Source organism: Saccopteryx leptura, chromosome 1 (genome assembly GCF_036850995.1).
Source record: "Saccopteryx leptura isolate mSacLep1 chromosome 1, mSacLep1_pri_phased_curated, whole genome shotgun sequence".
In the NCBI taxonomy this organism is placed as follows: Eukaryota; Metazoa; Chordata; class Mammalia; order Chiroptera; family Emballonuridae; genus Saccopteryx; species Saccopteryx leptura.
In genome coordinates, this window is record NC_089503.1 from 163,998,766 (window position 1) to 164,024,129 (window position 25,364).

Below are 25,364 nucleotides of genomic sequence, written 5' to 3' on the forward strand. Positions count from 1 at the left end.
CCCTTGAAACCTGTAAACTTTTATTAACCAATGTCACCCCAACAAATTCAATTATAAGACCAAAACAAGGAGAGTTTAAACTCTAAAGAAGAGTTTAAAGAGAGGATGTACCATATTATTTTATTAGCTGTAGGAACCTGTATTGATGAAGGCGAAGAGAATTCCTTTGTAAAAGTTAAGTCCTGACAAAAGAGAGACTATGGTCATGTCTTAGGGTGCGACTGACCATGACCATTCCGATTCCATGATGCAAAAAAGCTCGCTTAGTGGATAGACGACCAGTTCCTAGAAGGAACTATCTCACATTACACTATGAAGACTTTTTCCTACGTTTGTTCAGCCAACGTGAGAACCGTTGTTGCTGTCCTCGTTCACCGCTTCTCACACGAAATCTGGCTGCAGGGACACAGGCGTGCTTTGACTGAAGGCTCTGCCTGCCTTTGCCATGTCTGCCCGTGAGCACAATCGGGTTCCCTGTACATTATTGATGAACGCACGAGACGTGCCTGCCGTCTTTACTTGCATAATTTTCCATACTCATAGATTAATTCAAAAAGAGGGGGCGAGGTTGGAAAATGTGTGCAAACACCTTGGTTTTAATATGTGGTTATGCTCTGACAGCCTTCATTAATCTCTGAGGGACCTCATGCAGTGGGTCTGCGCGCGGTCCTGCTGTTGTTTCAAGACCAGCGTGAATGCTCTCATTCATCCCAAACCACACCGAACCCAGCCCAAACCACACATCTGATGCAAAGCCCTTGACAACTGACATTGATCTTAACAATTGGTTTCAGGGGTGCCGGGGGTTGGGGGCACGGGGAGCGATGACAAGTGTGTTTACCTGGCAACACGTGAAGATTTCAGATTTCTCCTTAAAAACCTGCCTCTTCCCTTTGAAGGCCTGGTTCTCAGCACTTCCCGCACCCCCAGATCTCTTTCTTCAGTGATGGGCTGAACTTGACTGTGAAACCCTGGTTCCGTCCTGCACTCGGGGTCTGCACTTCGGCACCGCCCTCACGTCCTTGGGTTCCACAGCTGTGAAGCAGAACTGCCGGTCGTGGGGATGTCTTGTGTTGTGACGAGAAGTAGGCGAGGTATAGAAAATGTAAATTTAGAATACTGCCTGTCCCACAGTAAGGACATAGTAAGTGTTAGTGGCCATTTCTTGTTTGTTTGTTTTTTTTTCTTCTGAGGGATTTTCAAAACGTATAGAGGGTCACGTCATTTTTATCACTTCAAAGAGGGACCTCCGGCTGTGGGAGGTCTCAGGGTTCAGAAGGCTTTAAAACCCTGGAACAGTACTGTTGCTTATTTTCAACCTGTGTTTAGTTTGTTATAGCTTTATCTAACATTTCTTTTCTTTTTTTGCATGTTAAAAAGGTTTCTCCATAATTTTACTCCACTCTCCATCTTTCCATTTCCGTCTCAATTTTTCTTAGCTTCTTTTATTTTGGCTTTTATTGTCCTTAATTTTTCTTTTTTATTATTACTATTTTCTTTCTCTGGCTCTAATTACCTGCTTGGTTAACATTATGTGTTAATGAGACTTTAAAGGTAGATTGATGAGATTCAAATCCTGATTCTATCACTTCTAAGCCATGTGGATTTGAATAAGCCGCTAATCTTTAAAAAAAAATTTTTTTTTTTTAATTTCTCTCTTTCTTGGTAGGCGTTTTCTCATCTGCAGTGTGGGGACAAAGTCACGATTTGGCTTTGCAGAGTTATGAAATTAAATCACGTGCCTGACGTATATTCAGAAAGTGAAATGCATCCTGTAAGAAGGTAAACTTCCTGGGCAGAAGGTAATAAGTCAATAGATGGCAGATGGGTGAGACTCCTACTTTAACACCTTCTACCAGCGGGGGGTGGGGGGTGGGGATTCAGACGTATATGCACTTTAATAAGGACCCATACACAGCCATCTTTGTGTTATTCTTGTACCGGGTTGGATTCCAGACCTTCAGCTCTTATGCCTGGTTAAGATTCCAGTGCCCACGGTGAAGAACAGAAGTGTGAGATTTTACAGTTACTACTGTTGCACGGGCCATGGGAGGAGAAGTAGTCTCACACTGTGCACGTGTCCCTCTGGGCGTCAGCGGGGTCACTTAGATGAGGCCACAAAACTCAGGCTCCTCCTCCAAGCTTTGCACTCAATCTCAAGTCGCCGCCACGCCTGTGATTCTTAGGATTTGCTTCAAGGAGAGTCACTTTGCAAAACCCTGTAGTCCTGTGAGCGAAAACATCTTCAAATGAAGGAGATAGGATAGGAATGTTTAGCCGATCACTGAAAAAACCTAAACAAGATCGCTTATATATCAGGAGTTATTTTTTAAGATAACTAACATTTTCAGAGATCCCAGAAGCTTCGGGGAAAATGCATGTGAGAGTGAAAAACCTTATGTTTATCTCTTTGGTCTGTTGACTCAGGGATGCCCCAAGCACACTGGGGTCCCCAGCCTTCCCTGTCTTTACTTTCGGGACGGGCACTGGGAAGACTGTCTTTTCTCCTTCCCGGGGAAGGGTTTTTCTCTTCTCAAGACTTTTCCGTGGTCCTGCCTCAGGTTGTTAGGCATCACCGTGAGAGTTCCCTTCTGTGGGCTGCATGGACCCCCGAGTTGGTGATTGGAGAATGATTCGTGTCATTTCACAACCACATTAATGCAGGATAAGTCATTTTCCTTCCAAATCCTGCTTGCCATGGATTGACAAAAGCCAGTGTGAGAATGATGTGAGCTTATACAGGGTGAGCAATTAGAAAGACGTGTGGCTCAGCGCTCAAATGGTAGTTATCCAGGTCATATCTATAACATATCTATATACATGCAGAATTATATACACACACATAAAAATGTACATATTGGTGAAGATTTTTGATTATCAAGACCAAAAAATGTGGGTTCTTAGGGAAGCATTTCTTGTCTTACTTTTAGGTACAATGTGGAGTGTATAGCATACTTTTTTTTTTTTTTTGCAGAGATAGAGAGAGTCAGAGAGAGGAACAGATAGGGACAGACAGACAGGAAGGGAGAGAGATGAGAAACATCAGTTCTTCGTTGCGGTTCCTTAGTTGTTCATTGATTGCTTTCTCATATGTGCCTTGACCAGGGGGCTACAGCAGACTGAGTAACCCCTTGCTCGAGGCAGCGACCTTGGGTCCAAGCTGGTGAGCCTTGCTCAAACCAGATGAACCCACGCTCAAAGTGGCGACCTTGGGGTCTCGAACCGGGGTCCTCCACATCCCATTCCAATGCTCTATCCACTGCGCCACCACCTGGTCAGGCTATAGCATCCAAATTTTAAAAGTTTCAGAAGTTGTATTTTAAACGTTTATGGGTACGACTCCTTCCACCTTTGTTTTGGTTCATCATAAGAAGTACGTCTCATCCACCATTATGTAGACAACACACATAAAGAGGAGCCCTACCAAGTGTCAGGAGTGTGGAATCCAAAGTCATTGGTCACTTACTATCTGTGGATGAGCCACTTTTTATGTGTCATGTAGTCTTCTAGACTCTGGAGATTCAACAGGGAACAAAACCCAACAACACCCCTGCCCTGACAGCCCTTACTCTCTTGCAGAGTCGACAGCAGACAACGTAAGATGTGCAAGAGGTCAGCTAGGAAAAGTACTGCTGGGAGAAATCAGCATCACAGGGGACAAACATGTTCAGTTGGGGTCGCTCTGTTAGGTGAGTTGGTCAGGGAAGTCATAACAGAGAAGGTGAATTGGAAACCCAATCTCAGGCAGGGAGTCTTGAGACACGTGGACTCTCCTAGGAGGAGCAGCATCCCAAGTGAAGGGTGGGTCCAGGAGGTCACGTGTGGCTACTGCTGCCCAGCCCAGGGAGAAAGCAGCAGACGGTGTCAGAGAGGCAGTGGAAGTCCAGGTGAGACTGGGTTGTAGCATCGTGTCTGGAACAGCCCCCATTGAACGAAGATCATTGTTCTGGTGTGATGAAGAGGCAGCCTTCAACATTCATCGGGGCTCTGGTTTGGATAATAACATACACAGTCAGTCTACTTTTTGTAAAGACTTGGGTCTTTGCTTGGCTAAGGAAAAAGCCATGGAGGGCTTTCAACTTGGGAGTTAGTGATCTGATTGAGTTTCAACCATGTCACTTTGATTGCTGTGTTGAGAAGGGACGTTGAGAGGCAGAAATAAAAGCAAAATCTATCTGGAATCTGACCAGTCCTGCTCCCTACCTCCACTGCCACCAGCTGGTCCACCCACCACCGCTACCTCTCTGGGGTGCCTCCCTAGCTTCCGGTTGAACTTCCTTCCTATCTTGGGGTAGACACACACACACACACAAGCAATATTTAAAGAAAGATGCCTTGGGGAAAATACATTTTTTTTCTCTCTCCATGCTTCAAATGTTCCTGACTTTTCTCTTTCATGCCTTGTACTGTTATCAAGAGGAAAAAAAAATCAATCCTCTGTTTTTTTTCTTATTCAATCTCGTTTCAACAATATTCTGTTTTATTTGACATGAAAGCCGCTGCCTGGCACCTTTGACATGAATAATGATGGACGGGATCTCAGTTCCCCTTTTTCTCAGGTAGAAAGACAGAGACCTGGAGTCCGAGTGGAGAAATCGTATTTCAGTGCCCTTCCGTGAGCGACACTTAACTCTAATGTTTATAGAAGCAACCCTACACACAGGCCAGTCATGACACTCTCTCAGGGCTAGTCAACATCTTTAATTTCTTTTTCTTGATCACAAATCTCCCTGACAGCCCATGGTTTTGAGGTGAGAACTGAAAAAAGAACCCTTTGTTAGGACTTTTTTTTTTTTTAAACCTCCCTGGCTAGGTCTAGTGGGAGCCAGAAGTTTGCTGCCAACAGTTCCCCTTAGGTACCAGCCACACGGAACCATGACTTTCAGAAACTGACCTGAAGAGGACTATATGTTTCTCTAGGAAAAACTTCTCAGGGTGGACATTTAACCAAACAAACAAACAAAAACTCCAAAAACGTTTGATTGAACATCTCTTGTGTCGTTCAGCTACAAGAAAAATATACTGATATTATGAGAAAAAAATCAGAAAGACCAGAATGTCTGATGGCCTGGAGTGACCAACCCTTCAGGCAGGTGTACCAGTCCTATTGAATTCAGCCTCTTCGGTGCCTACAGCAACTCTCGACCACAACCATTCTGTGCTTTAATGTATCTTGCCCCGATTTTTGTTGTTTGTTTTGGCAAGTGCTACTTCATACTTCAAAGGTTCACTTTGAACTCTTAGGCCACATTGGCTTGAAGGCACTGCATCTATGGTGCGAATAACTGTGTCATTCAGGGATTCAGTACTTGCTCAGTGGAAGCCTGAAGGGGGAGACGGACTCTGTCTCTATCTGGTCACTGACTGCTCCCAGCTGCTGGGTGGTGCTCCGGCCATTTGCACCGACAGATGATCCCCTCAAATTTGCCTGACAGTTCATGTTTAGGGTCAGTGTTTACCACTGAAAGACTGATGAGAATCATCATGGTGGTGTCCGACAACGTCCTGTGGGTACCGTGGCCCTGGATAAGCTTTATCAGCCTTAAAAACAAGGAGTGTTGATGTTTCCGAACCTTTAAAAAAATGTAGTAAGTTAGAAGGATAACTTATCCAAACTGACTTTTTCTAATGAACAACTTGAAATGAGTCTCCTTTTATCTATTCAGTGAAAGCAATGGATGGTGTTTGCATTTCAAGAGGAAAGTATTCAAAACTATTTAAAATTTTTATTTGCATTTAATTATCCAACAAACACTCCAGGAACCTCTATCATGTCTAGAATTAATTGGATTCTGAAAAGAGCAACACTATTTACCTTTTATTACCAAAATCTTAGAATGATTAATTTAATTCTTATTTCTTTTTCAATCAAGTTGGAGGCTGTATCAATAGATAGAAGCAGCCGTTGATTGATGGAAGGATCTTAGCCTTTAGGAGAGAAAAACGAACCCACAACTAAATATTAGAAATAAAGTCAAAGGAGAAGCTCAGTTTCATTTTGAGTTTTTTGTTTGTTTGTTTTTTGCAAGAAGGAAGGAGACATGGAATTGCAAGGAGAGAGATGAGAAGCATTAACTCACAATTGCGGCCCCTTAGTTGTTTATTAATTGCTTCTCATATGTGCCCTGAGTGGGGAGCTCCAGCTGAGCCAGTGACCCCTTGCTCAAGCCAGCGACCTTGGGGTTTCTCAAACCTGGGTCCTCAGCATCCCAGGCCAGTGCTCTATCCACTGTGCCACCGCCTGGTCAGGCCATTGTGAATTTTAGTTCGCAATAATTTGAATGAGCGTTGGTGATGGAAAGCGAAACACAGAGAAGGCCCAACTCTGGGAGCCTGGGAGAGCTGCTCCCCCCGTGTGATGCCTGTTGGCCTGTCCCCGTGTTCCTGCGTTACTAAGATCTGAATACCCAGAGTACTCATTACATTTATATTTGGGACGAGGGGGTCAAGCAGTGGCCGGTAACCCTCTCACTCCTGTTACTAGAATACACACCCACAGAAATAAAAGGGTCCTTTCTTCTTCCCATGGGACTTCTCCTATTTGCTAGGAGAGAGAGACTTCATCTTTATAAAATGACCTTGGCTCAGAATTAAGAAGAGTGAGTAGAACCCAGACATAGCTCTTGGGGAAGACCATGTTGTCTTTACAGCTCTGTGTGAGCAACACCGTGGACCTCACTTAGAACCCCCGTCTATTCCAGGCCTGGGGTGGAGGGCATGTCCAAGGTGGGAAAGGACCTGCGGAGCTGCCCTTTCTCTGTTCCGAGTTTTCTGAATGCCTGTATCTGTGTGACAGTTTAGTAAGGCTGATATGGGGAGCACTCTCTGCCTCACGTAAGTCTGTTCTGATACTCCGGTCCTTGTGCTAACCCAAGAGTCGGTCACCCTGTTATGTACAATAAGTCAGTGACTCTCAAACACTACTATGCATGAACATTAGTTGGAGGGGGCTTGTAAAATGCAGATTCATGGACCCCTACACAAAGATTTTGACTCAGTAGATTTGGAGAGGGGACCGCCACCGATTTCTTAACCTAGAAGTGTGCACGTGACCAAAGGATTTGGAATTATCTCGACGACAACCGGATGTTGGCATAATTCCACATCTTCCTACTGCATTAAAAATATCTTTTATGATCTACTCCTTGAGATTGATGTCTTTTGCTTCTTTTCATACATTTGCCCACAACGCAGAAGCTGGGTGAGTGATGGGAACAGAGAGAGGAAATGGCCTTACTGTCTCCTACCCTACAGGAACAGTGCATCTCTTCGTAAAAGGTTATTGACTTAACTCCCTGAGGATGTTCAAAGACTCTTTCCAAACCATGTGATTTTTTTTTTTCTTTTTAAATAACATGTCTAAAAGCTTAACATTTACACTTGGAGTCGAGGGTGAACCATTTTTGTCATGCAATGTATATCGCGCCTTTTGAAGAGGCACACTGGGTTGGGATGGCGTCGTTCATACAACTGCACGCAGCAGCTCTAATGGGGGCCCCTCTTTATGTTCGGGGCTGGGGCTCCGTTCACAGAAAAGCTGTCTGTCTGTCGGGGAGGGGGGTAGGAAGAGTGAGTAGGACCAGGGGCTGCTAGCAAGTCTCTAAATATACAGTATTATCCCAAACAGAGAGCCACTTGGCAATTATAACCCCACCTTCTAAAAGAGGGATGTAATTCCCATATTACTAAGTATAACCTAGTGCAAAGTCAGATTACAGAAGCAATGTATTCTGCAAACATACAATTTTCTAGCCACATCCGTGTTCTTAGGTTCCAGTGTTTAATGTCTCTCTCTTAGAGAAGTATATTTCTTCTCCCCCCTCCCCCCGCCTCTTGTTTCTTCTACCATAAAACATTTTACATCAAAAAGGTAGACTCCAAATTAATGATTAGTCAAGAGCCGAAAATTACATTCAGCCAAGTACAAGAAAACTGGTGGTGTTTTGAATTCTATTCAGCACAAGCCAAGCCCACTTCCTGGTTCAAGTTAAAAAAACATGCACACAGCTCCCTGGTTGTCAACCGGCTTTTACCAAACGACATCTTGATGAATTAAGAGTAAATGAATGAGAACCATATGGGTACATTTCCTTTGAAATCTACCCAGGATTAAAAAGTTTAAGAAAAATAGCTCTTGGCAAATGGAGTTCTGTAGATTTTGCTGGAACAAAAATACTTGAAAAAATGGCCCCAAAGTGCTTTGTTGAACCCAAATCTCCAAGTACCACATTCTGCAACCCCTGGGGGCCAAGGTGATGAGGTTGAACCCTCAGGAATGGAGGTAATGGTCTCATTCCGGGAAGAAGTCAGGGAGAGAGTTATCTCCTTGACCGTTCTGGGGGGAGCCATTCCCATCGGGGTTTATCTCGGGGTTCAGTCCTGCACACTTGGCCTGTTCCTGTGTGGCGGAGATTAAGAGCTGGGTTCTAACCTTGTTGCTCCACCTACGCCTCATTATTTCTTTCCTGAGGGGCCTTCTTAGACGTTTTTTCTAGTCCTCCCCACCTCCATGAAATTCTGTTATGACACATATACTGTGCAAATCTGCTTATGCGCCACATTTGTATATTTACTTCATAATTAAATAGCAGGATTTTTTTTTGGCAACCCCAGAACCAAATTTTGCCCTTTTGAGGGGCAATATGTTCTTCTTTCGAGACTGCATACCCAGATGAGAGGCCAGGAATGCTGTTAAGCATTGTAGCATGTACAGCACAGCCCACGGCACGACACGGGCCCAGAACATTAATGATGCCGAAGTTGAAAACCCCACTTACAAGACAGAGTGTTTGACTCCTAATCTGATGTGCCCCCTGGCCTCCTGGGTAACCTACAGTGTGTAGCTACAAATAGGCGGTGTCCCTAGTGCCGACCGACTGTACATGGTCGGTGTGAGGCCAAAGCGCGTTCCTATCTAGAAGACCCTCAGAACACACGCTGGCAGCGGGTGGGGCGGTGCTCCATAAGAGTTAGCTGTCATTATTCCTTTCAGTCGGATTATTTCGGGGACAACAAGGTCTCACATGAAATTACAAAAAAAGATGCATCAGCATCATGAACATATATATACAGTATATTTTAAATTGACATGCACACCTGTTTGTTTTCCTGAAGCATGAATAGCCAGCATGTCCTTGTGCCGGCTTAAATTCAGAGTACATCTTGGTGGTGATGAGCCAACTCTTACATCTGGCCGATTAGTGACCATGTGAAGTACTATAATGGGGACCGTCAAGTCTGCTCTGCAGACTGATGCAGTCTCATTACCCCGTGGAAAACAGAGACCTGGATACACCCAATACTTTTCTTGGACTCCCTGTGGACAGCCGGGAAGTACCCTTTGATCCTCCATCTATCCTGGAAACACTACTTTTTTAAATGAGATTTTTCAGGTTGACGGTGTGGTGAAATATGAATCGGTCACTCCGGCAGGCTCGTGTGTTATAAATATCTTGGCAAAAATTCTCACCGTCGTCTTTGGGTTTCCTGCAATTGATTCCTGTTCCACGAAGGCCGGCAGGTTCTGTGCATTTGGTGATGACAGAGCAGGCTTGGTCACCGGTGGTCGAATAGTGTCCCCACCCCTGCCTTTTGTAGAATGAAAAGTTGGCCACGGAAGGGCAGGGAGAGCCCTGCCTGCTTTCCTCTCGAGCTTTCGGTGGGCCCTACGGAGGTGCCACTTGCTTATCTGAGCTGGTTTCCCAGGTCCATGGCTCGATTCCCACGTCTGGCCCCATCTGGAGTGAGCGTAACAGAAACAGGTGAATTCACCCCCGGAAGACGGTTTTTCGGAGGTCTCCTCTTTCTCCTCCTGTCCCGCAGCCTGGTACCTGCTCCACGAGACCTTCAGAGGGAGAAAGGGCTCCTACAGAAGTCTAGCTGTGGAAGGAATGGTCCCGGTTACACAGCACTGTCTTTGGTAAAACAAACAAAAAAACCCTGCCTGGATTGTGACTCAGCCACTTCGTAGAGCTGTTCCCAGTACCTGGTAAAGATACAAAAAACAACAAAAAACCCTGAGCAGCACTGGCCGCTGAGCTGTGCCTGGTCACAACACAATGTTAGCTGTCAATCATTTGATTACTGTGGTCACGACAGACACCCCTCCTCCACCCCACTGCAGTGACCTGAGTGGTTCAGGGTTCAGGACCAGGCAGAGAGGATGCCCGCATCCCTTTCTGTAGAATGTGCCTTCCATGGCGGAGATTTGGCACCTCTCGTTTTCTGTTACAGAGGGATCTCGTAAAAGGTGTGTTTTAAAAAATGACTAGCTTCTGAATGTCACTGGCAGCAAAAATCAATTCCAACTGGAGACAAAAGCCAGCCACCAACTGAATGCCTGGATGTGACTGAAAAGCATCTTCGTGTACCTTTTGTTGGTTGACTTGGTTTTAGAAAGTCCCTAAAGCCTGGCAACCCTTCAAATGTCCTCCCTGCTTATGAAAGAAAAGTGTCTTTCTCTGGGGCCAGTTGGCTCTTAACTGGTCACATGCTGCTCCTGGTGTTGGCATAGGAAGAGGGCGTCCAGGGAGCAGGGGGTCCCTCCTGTCCGTCTGGGGCTAGGTCTGTGCTGCTCTCTCCCACATGTAAGCTCTGCCCTTTCTTCTTGCTTTTGTTTTTGGCTCTAACATCATAACCTGTGTTGCCTCAAACTTCCAGAAGTGTCTATACATGCACAGAACATTTTTGTTGAACTCACACGAAGGTTGTTTTCTTCTCCCCACTTCGGGGAACCCCAGGAGAGGAGGGCTCTGGAGGTGTCAGCCAGGTCTCCTAGGTCGTCACCCTTGGGAAAGGGAGGGGGCAGGGCTACCGCGGAGGGTGTGGCACGGGGCTTTCCAAGCAGGCCAGATTCTGTCACCTTGGCTGGAGTCACAAAGAAAGGGCGTGGCCCCCCACCCCCATCCAGTCCGTGAGCTGGAGTCCTACCGGGGCGGCTGACAACACCGCAGTTCTGGAAAAGCCATTTGACCTCTGGGGTCCAAAGTTTTCCTCAGATGCTTGAACAAAACATGAGGGCGGGGGGTGGGGAGAATACAGACAGAGCCTGGGCTCACCTCTCGAGGTCTCTATGGGGATCAAAGCAGGACACAGAGCAGTGCTCTATCAATGACACGCAATGCAAATGTCACAGCAGACTAAGATGAGCAGAGGTCTGGTCCAGACCTGCTGGCTTTTTTTTCCTTTGACCCAACAGTCTCTTTCTGCTCACTGGAACTACTGTTCCTTTTGGGCAGATGGCTCTCTGACACCCCACATTTTATGTGGAGAAATGTTAGCGACAGACATCATTTTCTAGAAGGTGATAGAAGGGAGCCCCATTGTGGCTCCATCTAGAATTCGCCTTGTAGAAGCCGGGGGACTGAAGAAATAAGATGTTATTGAAGATGAAGACACCAGCCCCTTTGATAGGTGAAGCAATGGAAGAAGGCATCGAACAAACAAGACCCGTCTTTGGAACGGAGAGTTCGTCTACACAGATTTCGCTTAGGAACCTTGTTGTCTGCCCAGAATCTTAGAATTGGCCGTTGGCTCTCATCGATAACGAGGCTGCCTCTTTGCCTTGACTCTGATTTGCTGTTTTATTCTTAGGTTAAATGTGTGGGAGGGAACAGTTATTCAAGGAGGGCTGAGAGGCAAAGAGGGGAGCCCCACAGCCAGGAATTTTGCGTGAACAGACCTCTGCTTGTACCAGAGAAAGCAGGACGCATCATGACATCTCAGAAATGTCAGCTCATTCGCTTACTTAGCTCCTCAGAGGCGAGAGTGGACTGCTGAGTGGGCGAGCATAGGGTCTGCGTGCAGACCCTCATGTAGAACGATTCAGTTCTTTTTTCTTTTCTTTCCTTCTTTTTTTTTTTTTTTTTTTTTTTTTTTTTTTGGCGTGGGCACAAGGAGAATTCTATGTATCTGAGCGTGTCATACAGATGGAATTCCAGCCATGCGGGAGGCTGTGGCTTCTAAAGCTCTTGTGTCCACAAGTGTTATTTGGAATACACGGTAAGTGCCTGGCGTTGGGCTACTGATGAGGATTTTGAAAACTTAAGTAAGTGGCTACTGTCTCTCGTTGGGTAGATTAGGTACTATATATAAAAGAAGAAAATCAATGACCAAATAAATATCAGCGGAAAGGGAGGGAGGTGCCCTGGGAAGTCAGGGCACGGCCAGACCCCGAGGGCACAGGAGAGGCCAGGGGAGCATTTCATGAAATGGTGGAACGTGAGCAGGTGTTGAAAGAATGAGCGGTATTTGACCAGGTGAGGAAAAAGGTCAGAGAGCCACCAACACTGCTGGTAGGTTGGGGTAATCTGGGTGAGGTAGGGGGTTCTCGCCAGATAGAAGTAAGACAGGGTGCTAAAGCCAGGTTTAGATGCCACTGTTGTGGCTTCTAACTGTAAGGGGACACAGGGCAGGACCCTCTCCCTTTCCTAGGGGATCCCATGATAAGAAAATATTATTTTAGGTCCAATCAGGTGGTGGTATAGTAGATAGAGTATCAGACTGGAATACAGAGGACCAGGGTTTGAAATTCTGAGGTCGCCAGCTTGAGCGTGGGCTCATCTGGTTTGAGTAAGGCTTGCCAACTTGAGTCCAAGGTTGCTGGCTTGAGCAAGGGGTCACTCAGTCTGCTGGAGCCCCCCCAGTCAAGGCACATATAAGAAAGCAATCAGCAATCTATGAACAACTAAGGTGCCACAATGAAGAATTGATGCTTCTCATCTCTCTCTCCCTTCCTGTCTGTCTGTCCCTATCTTTCCCTCTCTCTGTCTCTCTCTGTCTGTCACACACACACAAAAATGATATTTTAGTAATGGTAACATTACAAATGTTTGCAAGACCCATTTGAGGAGAGAGAACAGCAGGGAGATGGGACAAGGATCCTTGGCATTTGAATTTGGCTGGTGCTGGGGAGACATGTTGAGGACTGTAATGCACACATTAACTTTTCAGATCACAGGTAACTAGGCCCAGCCAGGGAGCTCAGTTGGTTAGAGCATCGTCCTCATATGCCAAGGTTGTAGGTTCCATCCCCAGTTAGGGCATATATAAGAATCAACTAATGAATACATAAATGACAGCAAATCAATGTTTCTCTCTCCCTCTCTGCTTCTCTCTAAAATATCAATAATAATAATAATAATAATAATAATAATATAAAAAGATCACATGGAACTATGAGTGATGACATCACTTTGTTGCTGTGAAGAGCAAACTAATAGCCTTTTCCAACCAAATAATACAGGAAAACCACCACTCTTTCCTCAAAGGTTCTCACTGTTAGTTGAAGAACTTCCACCTTTTTTTTTTGTATTTTTCCAAAGTTAGAAGCAGGGAGGCAGTCAGACAAACTCCTGCATGCGCCTGACTGGGATCCACCCAGCATGCCCACCAGGGGGCGATGTTCTGCCTGTCTGGGGTGTTGCTCTGTTGCAACCAGAGCCATTCTAGCACTTGAGGTGGAGGCCATGGAGCCATCCTCAGTGCCCGGGACAACTTTGCTCCAATGGAGCCCTGGCTGCAGGAAGGGAAGAGAGAGACAGAGAGGAAGGAGAGGGGGAAGGGTGGAGAAGCAGATGGGCACTTCTCCTGTGTGCCCTGACTGGGAATTGAACCCAGGATTTCCACAAGCTGGGCCGACGCTCTACCCCTGAGCCAACCGGCCAGGGCCTGAAGAACTTCCACCTTTTATGACTTCTACCTAGATTCAAAATTCTCTCTCAGAGTGAATGCTTCACATTGGTCCTCACAAGATGCATCATTGCTCTCCTACTGGATGCAGGACAAATGCATCTTTCTGTTTCTAAGAGACTCCAGCATTGTGCATGGCTTCACATATGTTATCCCAGGAAAGCCTCTCAACACTCCCCGGGAGTGAAGGCACCCATTATTGTGGCTCGTTTACAGAGAAGATCACTGAGGCACAGAGAAATGCCAGCCTCGGCTTCACAGTAAAGAAGTGGTCGGCTCAGGATGCTCTGAGCAAAGCCACGGGGTATAAAAGAACACTTGTTACCTGTGACCAGTTTGGTTCTATCTCCCATCTAGGGTTAAATAGACAAAAGCATTTTTTCCTGATTTATGAACTGACATTAATAAAGACACGAATATCACCATCTAGAGATCAAAGGAAAGCATGCACGGGGTTATAAATGATTAAATATTTCGTCCTCAAGATGTCGCTAGATGGCCCCTTTGGTATTTCGTTGGAGAAAGGTGCAGTTTCTTTGACAACTGGCTTTCTCTAGCTTGCCATCAAAGTCAAAAGGGTTATATTCTTATAAGAAGCTCATAAATGTACCAAGAAATGACCTTACAATTTATATATGATTGCGACCGGACACGACAGAGACCTTAGCTAACTAAGAAAAAAGCAGGTGATACATGTTTAGTGTTCAGGACCAGAAAAGACTCTTTAAGTGTCTAGTTGTGACAGAAATACACATTGTCATCTCTTTGTGACTGTCTGTTTATGCCTGCTTCATTAACGCAGACACGGGTCACACCGGGTGCATTAGAAATGTTAGGGAAGTGACAGCGAGTCTCGACAGCCCCTTTTGTCAGTCACCAGGAGCTAGGCCAAGTCTGCTGGAGGAGTTGACCGAGAGCATCCACGCGAAGTCCCGCTGCCTGGACTGCTTTTTCCAGAAGACGAACTTGTACCACCTTAGGGGACTTCTGTGCACCAGGAGAAACACGAGGCGAATGGGATTGGGTTTGGCAGCACTTTGCACATAACTAGCTCAATTTGCAGAACTAGGAGACCTGTCCAGCCTGTGGGCACTTGTCTGGAAGCATCAAATTCAGGTTCATTTTTTCCTGCAGGGTGGTAAGGCTGCATATGAGTCACCGCCTTCACCCTTGGATTAAAAAAGAAGCACGCTTCACCCTGGGCAGTGCCCTTGAAATCACCACCAGGTTTCCCACGTGCTTTGATCTGAAGTGTCTGCTTCCTTGCAGTGTCCTCGATGAGGCATTCTCAGCCTTCTGAAAAGTGCCTCCATGCAGAATTTTATGTACAGAGCCTCCTATGTATTTGCTTGGAAGGGTTTCCGTTCTCCTATCAGACTCCATAGGTGTCCTCAGTTGACACCCGTGTCAGAGGAGGCTGTCGTCTACCATATACCACCTGACCTCCCTGCCTCCCCGCTCTCCTGCCAACAGCGCATTCTGCCCTCCCTCAATCCTGCTCAGCACTCTCCCTCCTGGGAAAATGTCCCTGACTAATTGTGCTCTATTCCCAATGCTCCTTTGCCTTGATTAGTTACATCAAATTTTTTTTTTTTTTTTGGTTTAGACTAACCAACATATTACCTCTTTAGTCAACTAAACTCTTTTTTTTTTTTTTTTTGAAAGAGACAGAGAGAGAGACAGAGAAAGGCACAAATAGGGACAGACAGACAGGAAGGGAGAGATATGAAAAGTATCAATTCTTTGTTGCAGCACCTTAGTTGTTCATTGATTGCTTTCTCATATGTGCTTTGACCGGGGGGCTACAGCAGAGTGAGTGACCCCTTGCTCAAGCCAGTGACTTTGGTTTTCAAGCCAGCAAACTTTGGGCTCAAGCCAGCAACCATGGGGTCATGTCTGTAATCCCACACTTAAGTCAGCGACCCCTCGCTCGAGCCAGTGCTCAAGCTGGCGACCTTGGGGGTTTTGAACCTGGGTCCTCAGCATCCAAGTTTGACACTCTATCCATTGCGCCACTGCCTAGTCAGCCTCAACTAGACTCTTAACTTGAGTTAATATCCTAGGATAACACACATTGGCTCATCATATAATAAATCAAAGCCAAGTAGCAAAGAAATTACAAAAAATTGTGGACTCTAAAGAACACATGTCAGAGCCTCCTTTTGAGATCAACAGGCAGCAGAAAATGTTCAGCTGAACGAGCTCTAATGAGTAATGGAAATCTGCATTCAGCAGCCAGAGGGACATTTGTAAGGTCAGCTCTGAACTCTGCCCTTTCCACAGACTTCTTACCTACTTGGTAAATCTAACACCTTTTTTCCATCTCCTAAAGACTTACTTTAGGCCCTGGCTGGTTGGCTCAGGGGTAGAGTGTCAGCCTGGTGTGTGGATGTCCTGGGTTCAATTCCCGGCCAGGGCACACAGGAGAAGCACCCATTTACTTCTCCATCCTTCCCCCTGTCCTTTCTCTCTGTCTCTCTCTTCGCCTCCTGCAGCCAAGGCTCCATTGAAGCAAAGTTGGCCCAGGTGCTGAGGATGACTCCACGGCCTCTTGCCTCAGGCACTAGAATGGCCCTGGTTGCAATGCCCCAAATGGTCAGAGCATTGCCTCCTAGTGGGCATACTGGGTGGATCCCGGTCAGGTGCATGCAGGAGTCTGGCTCTCTGCCTCCTTGCTTCTTACGTCAGAAAAATACAAAAAAAAAAAAAAAAGAAAAGAAAAGAAAAGAAAAAGAACTTACTTTCCATGCTGGGGGTTCCAGCCACTGTCTCGTAGCATCTTCCCTGTGGCTTGCTGAGTTCTCCGCCTGCTGCCTTTCTTGATATTTTTAAAATACCAGAATGCTCTACTCTGTGTCATCGCCCTTGATGTCCCCTCCACCTAGAATGCTCTTGGTCTTCAGGGTCAGTTACTTCCTTTCTCTTTCTTCACTTCTCTTCCACAAGGTCTTTCGTTTGCAAGTCATCTCATTAGCGAGACCATCCCTGACAACCTTCTCTAATGATGCTACCCTCTCCCTCTCCAAAACCTGCCATCTCTCTCTTATTTTTATTCACAAGGTAAACAAGGACATGATGAGATTGGGGTGGGGGGGGGGGGTTGACATATTCGTCAAAATCCTGTGCCTAGTGCAGGTGTGAAGACATTATAGCACAGGACATGTCTCACACTCCCAGTGTCACTCCAGCAGAAGAACCTAAAAGCGACAGAGTCCAATGTCTTAGAAGAGCACTGACAAATGTGAATTAGAGAGAATCTAAAAAACGTATCCTAGAAGCCACCAGGCAGGAGACTACATAGAAAAGAGTGCCTGTTAACGGGCTGTCTAATTCATGAACTACCGAAGTAGGGCTTGAGACAGACCTGGCTGCCACCAAAAATGTTCACACTACCTCTTGAGTCATTTTCTTTGGAATATAATCTTGAGGTCAGGTGTCGAGATGTTTCTTTTCCTCTTGTGAAACAGTTCTCTCCTAAGGGATACACTGTATTCTCCGTAGGGATTCATGGTATTCTTCATAGGGATAGATAGCATTTCTAGGGATACATTATATTCTCTGTAGGGATACACTGTATCCTTTGTAGAGATGCATTGTGTCCTTTGTAGGGATATGCTGTATTCTCCGTAGGGATACATCATAGCCATACCCACAGGCCGGTTGTCCTCAGCCCTCGGTCCACTCATTTCACTCACTTTCCTGTCTACTCTGTGGCACTGGCTGTTGCTGACTCCCGACTCCTCCTTAGGCTTCACCTCTGTCTAGCTAATCTTTATCTGGATATCCCTCAGCAATATTCAACGGAGAGGAAATGTGTAACTGTTTCCCCCAAACCATCTAAGAAGACTGGGAGTGATCCCAGGCTTCCCCTTCTCATGAAATGTGACAAGCAATCCATTCCCCGGTTTTCCAGGTTGTAGCCCACGGCATTAGTCTGTCCCTTTCTGTCCCCAGTGAGACATTGGTCTTTCAGAATTCTTGTGACCCCTATTACCGCTCACAGATATAACCTACCTGACTCAGGATATACCTCAAGCTAAGTTCACATCTGGGCATGCTTGCCTGTACTTCTATAATTTCCCACGTTTCCTGAGGGAAGTCTATGAGAGACAGTCACCTTGTGCCCTTCATGGATGGACGGTGTCTTTCTAGCTCAGGCCCCTGCTGCTGTCCTATGCAGGGTCTTTGCACCTGCTGTTCTGGATGCTGATGGCCTGCCAAGTACACCACGGAGTTTCTTTCCCATGTCATTCCCTTGGCTGAACTTTTCCTTGGCTGCCTGCTCTATTCAGTTCTCTTCTACTGTCCTTGAAGGCTCAGCATAAGTATTTTGTTGGCGAGGAGTCCATTTGTAATTCCCCATGAGGTTTACACGCCCCTCCTTGGTGCTGCTGTGGCAGTGTGGGTCTATCTCTTTTACACATTCATCATCTCTGCCGCCTCATATTACTATCATTCTTATTATGTGTCTTTCTATACTGTCTTCTGTGAGTGCCCTGCCAGTTAGACTCCTGAGGGTCAACGATGGCATTTTGAGCATCTTTCTATCCCTACAGTCTAGCCTGGTAATGTTCAGTAAGCATCCATGGGAAGCCGGAGAACAAACAAATGAGTGAACAAATGAAAGCTTTACTACTTGGAATAAGTTTCCAGAACAAAATGAAGCTAAGCTGCACCATCAGGGCATTATGGGTAAATCTTACCTGCTGTGACGTATGGACATGAAGATGCAGGAGTACGGGGATAAAGACTCTTCTTATTTTGTAACGGTTAAAAGTAATCATTATTTAAGTTGTATGATATAGTCCTGGTCTCTGTGTGTGTGTGTGTGTGTGTAATATATGTTGCATACATAATTCAATAAGAAAGGAGATAGCTCTTCTTAGCATTAATACAATTATCAACACCTAAAAAGGGCACTACAACCATAGATGGAGGGTTAAAAAGTCAGCACACTTGCAACCCTCCTAATGGCACTTAAAATGAACGGGCCTGTGCGTTTTCGTGCAGAAGCTGAGATTGGAAATGCATGGCTTTGGCTTCAGGCTTGCACGAGCAGCTCCTTTTATTTCCGGCCACTCACCCCCATGTACGTTCTTGGGAACATCATGTGTGTTGGTTTGTATCCAACTAGGGAATGAGGATTGTTGCTTGATTGTTGACTCAGAGCAACATAAGAAATAAAAAAGAAAAGAACTATTTAGCAGATTAGAGTTTACTCGAGCGGGGCATCCAATTGCTGGATCACCCCCACGTCCTTCACCTCAGAAACCCTGCGTAGACAGGGCCGTTCCAAACATTTATTACTTGCAGAATGAGAAAGTGCTTCCTTTCTGTCTGCCTGTGATGCATTTATTTTTTTTCCCTTTAACTTTCATGTAAAGCCTCTCTGTGCTCTCGAAAGCCACAAGAAGACAGTGACCTCCATTATCCCCACTTAGGAGTCCATGCACTTGGATTAGATCCTATGTGTCATTTCCGCGGCTGGGAGGGTCTGCTCCCTCAAACCCCTCCCAACCGGTCTTCTCCAGTGGGTTGTTGACTAGCTTTCAGCCAATTTCTTCCTTCTGTTAAAAATTTAATTTCACATTGAGAAAAGAGAGAAAATAAAAAAGCCTGTTGGGATGTGCTCAGGCACCCTCAATGTCATTCATGGCAGATTCTGTACCTTTAACTAGAGTGACACATACAAGATGGACGTCTCTTGACCAAGTAAACGAGCAGCAGCTCTGATGGGTGATGATAAAATTGCTTCCCCCCCGGGCCGGCATGAGGTTAAGCACAACAGTGCATAACCACTTTTAAGATGGTTGACATCGGGGGCCACCTCTTTTATGTGCTCAGAATTGTTACTGACCCCCCCCCCATTGGCATTTAATAAATATGAATACTGCTCAGCTGAATAATAATAAGAAAAGGAAATGCCGATCTTGAGAAGAGCCTCCAGTGGGTACAATGCCAGAAGATGCAGTTCATTGTCCCCTAAGACAACCTCCTTGATTTCCAGACATAATCTTAAAGACTTACATTTTAATCTGCCCCATTTGAAAAAGAGAGAACCGCGGCTGGTAGCCAAATCCTTTGTTTAGTGCGGAGTGAGATTTTTATGTTCAGATCAAACAGAACAGAGAGACGTAAACCTGCACGGTAGACCGATTTGTGATGTACATTTGTAGATGCAGAATGAAGGCTGGATGGGACCATAAAACGAGCCCTCAATCTCAGTGCAAATGGCGTGTGTTTCAGCAGAAGGTGTTAGAATCCCAAGCAGGAAGTAGGCGAGACACTGGAACCTTCTGTGTTTTCTCATCTCTCCCCCCAACCCCCACCATCCTGTGACCCACACCTACGTGTGCCTGGAGACTGCCCCTCCAGACTGCAGAGTCTGGAGAGGAAAATGAATGGGACCTGAGGTCCCGGAGGGAGAGGCGCGAGGGTGCCATTGTAAGGGGTCTGTTTCTTCCACCGTGATGCCAGGTGGTAGGAATGAGAAGTGGTACCCCTCCCGCAGCCCGGTTTTGTCCTGCTGACTTGGATGGATCTGAGAAATTGTCTTTGTCTCTTAGAATTACTTATGCTTGGAGATGGGAAGAACTTGTGGCCCTAAGGTCTGTCTTCCTGCATTTGGGTGACACTCGACTAAATGTAGCACATTAAGTCGTTGGCTTTTAGGCTGTGCAGGTCAAGTGGACCCTTTGATAGAAAGAGGATGTGTAAATCAGTCAACCCACAGGTGTGACTGCTTTTACAATACTCTACCGCCTCCAAAATTTGCCTCGTGGGAAGAGAAACTTTATTTTCCTTTCCAGAGGGAGGGGTCCGCTGAGAACCTGGAACTGTCTCACTGAGGAAACATAGATAATAATTAGTATAGTATGAGACTATAGCATAGTATGAGACTCTTAGCCCATAACTTTTGAATAAGAGCAATGAAGAATAAAGGTCTCATCAACCTCTTGACCCTTGGATTTGAAAAATAAAGCAGATGGGGGTGAAAGAATTTAAGGGAAGCATAAAAAATAAGTATAAGGGAGAATATGTAATTATTTTTTCATTCCCCACTTTACTCTGAAAAAAAAAACCTGCGTAGGAGGATTTACAAAGTATGATTTCATGGGGCAAACAACTTAAAATCTTAAAAAATAAAATAAAATAAAATCCACCCCCCCCCTTCCCAAAATTGTGGATCTGAAAATATTTGGGCCATAGATATTATTTTCCCCACAATACTGATTATAACAGATGGAAGACCGAAAAAAAAAAATGGGTCAAGTAGACTCAAGATTACATTTGAACTTTTCAATTTCCAAGGTGTTCTTGGATGCTTCAATTTTGACTCGAGAGAGGTCGGATTACCTTCGTCGGAAACCCCAACCGTGTCAAAGTGCATTAGGCAGTTGATGGGAACAGTAAGCAGGCTTGAGCGGTCTTGCCAGAAATGACACTACCGTTCAAGACTGCGCTGACGGGCGGGAACTGGGCACTGCTCCGGGAAGAGTGGCTTGCCAGCGATAAAACGTTCTGACACATGCGCTCGCGCGCCTGACGTGTCAGTTGCATGTGGCTCGCAGATCCAGGGTCTTCACTGAAGCTACTAAACAAGCTCAGCCCGCTCCCTTCTTGACCGGATTGGAGGCGAACGTGGCAATGGAGGTGACACGTTTTGCACTCCAGACAAAGCCAGGGTGATGGATGGACTCAGGGAATGAGCGGCCCCTGACCTCCACGCGGGTACCGGGTGCCGTGCCCTTGAAGTAAACGTGAAGCTTGAGCCCTCTCTTGAATAAGCCGGGTTCTCAAATTCTATCTTTTTGTGATCCTTCCTTTGTTTTAAGATTTGGGTTTTCTCTTGAAGTTAATATGCCACCAGGAAACACGATCAGTTATGTTTTTTGTATGATCAGAATGCCGTCCTTAGTAAAATAAAAGCAGAGATAGCTGTCTTCTGAGTAGGATCAAGGAAAGGAGCCCCAAGAATAGGAAAGGGTCCAGAACAAGGGTCAAGAAACTGACCCTGATTTGAAATTTTGCTAAAGGCAGTACTGAATGTCAGGTACAAACAATCCAAGTCATCCAAAAACCAAAAGTAACAGAAGTAAAAAACAAAAATAGGCTGAAAAACTTAAGACTAAAGCTACAGGGGTTAAGGAGCAATGCAAAAATGAAAATTGTCTTGTAAAGAACAGCAGAAGGAGTAGTGACGTCACGGAAATGGCGCCGTGAGCAGCGTGTCCGACAGATCTCCCCAAAATCTCAACAAATTTATCAACTAGAAACAGAAAAATTTATCCTCGGAGCATTCCGGACTTCCACACACACACTGAAAGCAGAGGGACTGTTGCCCAGGACGGAGTACACCTGTGGTGAGTTAACCCACACGTGCAGCTGCCCGCCCACACTCGGGGACGGCAGCCTGGGCACTGGCGGCCATCCCAGCATACCCTGAGAAGCTGTGCGCGCGGCCCCCCCCCCCCGTGCCGCGATCCGACCACTGACGCGACGAGAAACCGCACGCCCGGTGCCGCGATCCAGAGAGGCCCCGTCCACTGGCGTGCTGAGAAACCGCGCGCACCCCCGTGCCGCGGTCCCCGGCCACTGGCGTGCTGAGAAACAGCAGGCACGCCCGGTCCCCGTCCACTGGCGTGCTGAGAAACCGCGCGGGCGCCCCGTGCTGCGCGGGCGCCAAGGCTGTCCTTCCTAGTCAGGAGATTCTCTCCGGGGGCGGGGCACCTCACCCAGCCATTCAAGCTAACAATCAAGCGTTGGGGGAGGGGCGGCGCAGGCAGCCTGAAATGATCTCTGGAGCACAGCTGCAGATCCAATCACTGAAATTAGCTTAACCCACGAAATCTACGCACCCACGGGGCTCTAATTGATAAGATCTCTCCCAGTTCAGCGATCCAAGACAAGAGGCGTGATATTTTTCAGTGCCTTTCGCTAAAGGGGCGGGGGCAACTTCTGATTGACAGAGCCTCCATATTCAGGGATATTCCTAACAAGAGGGACTTGGCAGATATTAAGATCCATAAAGCAAACAGCGACTAGTGCTTCAGCCAAAACAGGCTACCAAGTGTGGAAAGCCTGGGTTGAGTGGTCCAACTGAATGATAGGCGCTGAACAGTCACCTTGACAACAATTGACTCCCAGCCCCACCTGATTACGCTGGAGGCTCTGACTGCCAAAGCCTTACCCAGAGCCTTGCGCTGAGTGAGGATAGAGTGGGGATTTCCCAGCTCTTTGAGCCTCTTACTCCCCAGACAGAAGCAGTGGCAGCCTCATAGCTGGATCATCAGGCTGCTAATTCAGGAAGGGGAGACTAGGAAAGAGACTCCAGGAAAGCAAACTCTCTCATTGTTGGACTCTGCAAACGCCAACAAGCCTTGACTACCAGCGAGACTAAAGCCAATTATATGACATTGCCATAGAATCCCATCAACTGCAAATTCCTACCTAAGAGTGACATAGGGGCAGAACCTGGGGTATAGAGTCACCGACCAGAAAGAGGGAGAGAAAAGAAAAAAGGAAGAAGTTAACCTCTCAAAATCAAGAAAAATCCACAGACTTTATAACTTGTTCCACTAATTCTTTGTTGTTGTTGTTTCTTTCTTCTATTTTATTGCCTTTATTATTATTTCTATTTCTTCCACCTCAGTCCTTTTACTCTCTGCCCATCTTATGCTACCCTTTTCTTGAACTACACTACCCATGAGTGTTACATTTTATTTCTTTTCTTCATCCTAACTCTCCTTTAGGGTTACACTCCAAAACCCTTAACTCTCACTCTCTCCCCTTTTGTTTTTTTTTCCTTTCCTTTTTTTCTTCCTTCGTTTCTCTCTTACTCTTATTTTTTCCTTTCTATTCATTTCTTCTTTTCTCCTTTTACTTTTCCTCCCATTTAAGCCTCAATCACGAACAAATTATTTAATTTGGGACTCAAGTTTTTGTGGGGTTTTTTTTTTTAGTTGTTGTTCTTTTTTTTCTTCTTCTGCTTTTGTTCTTGGTTTTTCTTTATTTGTTTTTGTGGCATTTTGGGCACTTTTTACATTGCTTTTTAACTCACTAGCATTCCTCCCAACCCAAAGTCTCCATTGTATTTAATCTTCGCTCCACTTAATACAACAGATTTTTACTTATTATTTTTATTTTTATTTTTTTCTTCTTTAATTATAGTTTTTCTCTCCTTTTTTCTGTTTCCCTCTCATCCCTCTCATTAAATCTCTTAGTCGACCATCACTTACAAGCAAATCATTTTAAGCTTGTCTAAGATTTTCTCTTTTTTTTTTTTTTTTTGTTTTTGTTTTTGTTTTAGTATTTAGTAGGTCCCTAATCCCTTTTTTGCCCCCTGAACTCTTCACCCCAAATCAGGCCCTCCATTATAGGCAGTTTTTGTTCCATTTAGCATAATATAATTCACAGGTCATCACGATATTTCCCTAAGGAGGTGAGAGGAGGGGAAGAGAAGAAAGAAAAAAGGGGGAAATAATAAATTATTACTTTTATTTTGTGGAGTGTTTTCCTTTTTTTTTTTTTCTTTTTTTCTTTTTATTTATTTATTTATTTATTTATTTTATTAATTCTAATTAACACTATCCTCAAGACCACCTTCAGATGCCAATAAGAAAAAGGAAATCGAACATTATGGATACAAAAGACAGAGAGGTAACGCAAATTGATGTGGAAAAATCTATGGAGAAAAGATTTAACATATTGGAAGCCTTGGAGCCAAATGACAGAGAATTTAAAATAGAAATCTTAAAAATACTCAGAGATATACAAGAAAACACAGAAAGGCAATTTAGGGAAATCAGAAAACAACTCAACGATCACAAAGAATATATTACCAAGGAAATTGAAACTATAAAAACAAATCAAACAGAGATGAAAAACTCAATTCAAGAGATGAAAAACGAGGTAGCAAGCTTAGCTAATAGAACAGCCCAGATAGAAGACAGGATCAGTGAAATAGAAGACAAGCAACTTGAGGCACAACAGAGAGAAGAAGAAAGAGACTCAAAAATAATAAAAAACGAGAAAGCCCTACAGGAATTGTCTGACTCCATCAGAAAGAATAACATAAGAATAATAGGTATATCAGAGGGAGAAGAGAAAGAAAATGGAATGGAGAATATACTCAAACAAATAATAGATGAGAACTTCCCAAGCCTGTGGAAAGAATTAAAGCCTCAAATTCAAGAAGCAAACAGAACACCGAGTTTTCTTAACCACAACAAACCCACTCCAAGGCACATCATAATGAAGATGACACAAACCAATGACAAAGAAAAAATTCTCAAGGCAGCCAGGGAAAAGAAGAATACAACATATAAAGGAAGGCCTATTAGATTATCATCAGATTTCTCAGCAGAAACTCTACAAGCTAGAAGAGAGTGGACCCCAATATTTAAAGCCCTGAAAGAGAGGAACTTTCAGCCAAGAATACTATACCCATCAAAGCTATCCTTCAAGTACGAAGGAGATATAAAAATATTCACAAATACAGAAAAGATGAGAGAATTTATCATCAGAAAGCCCCCACTCCAGGAAATACTAAAGGGGGTTTTCCAACCAGATTCAAAGAACAAAAGAAAACAACACCACAAGTAACAGCTCCACCAAGAACACAATAAAACCAAACTTAAACTGTGACAACAAAAGAAAAAAAAAAGGGGGAGAAA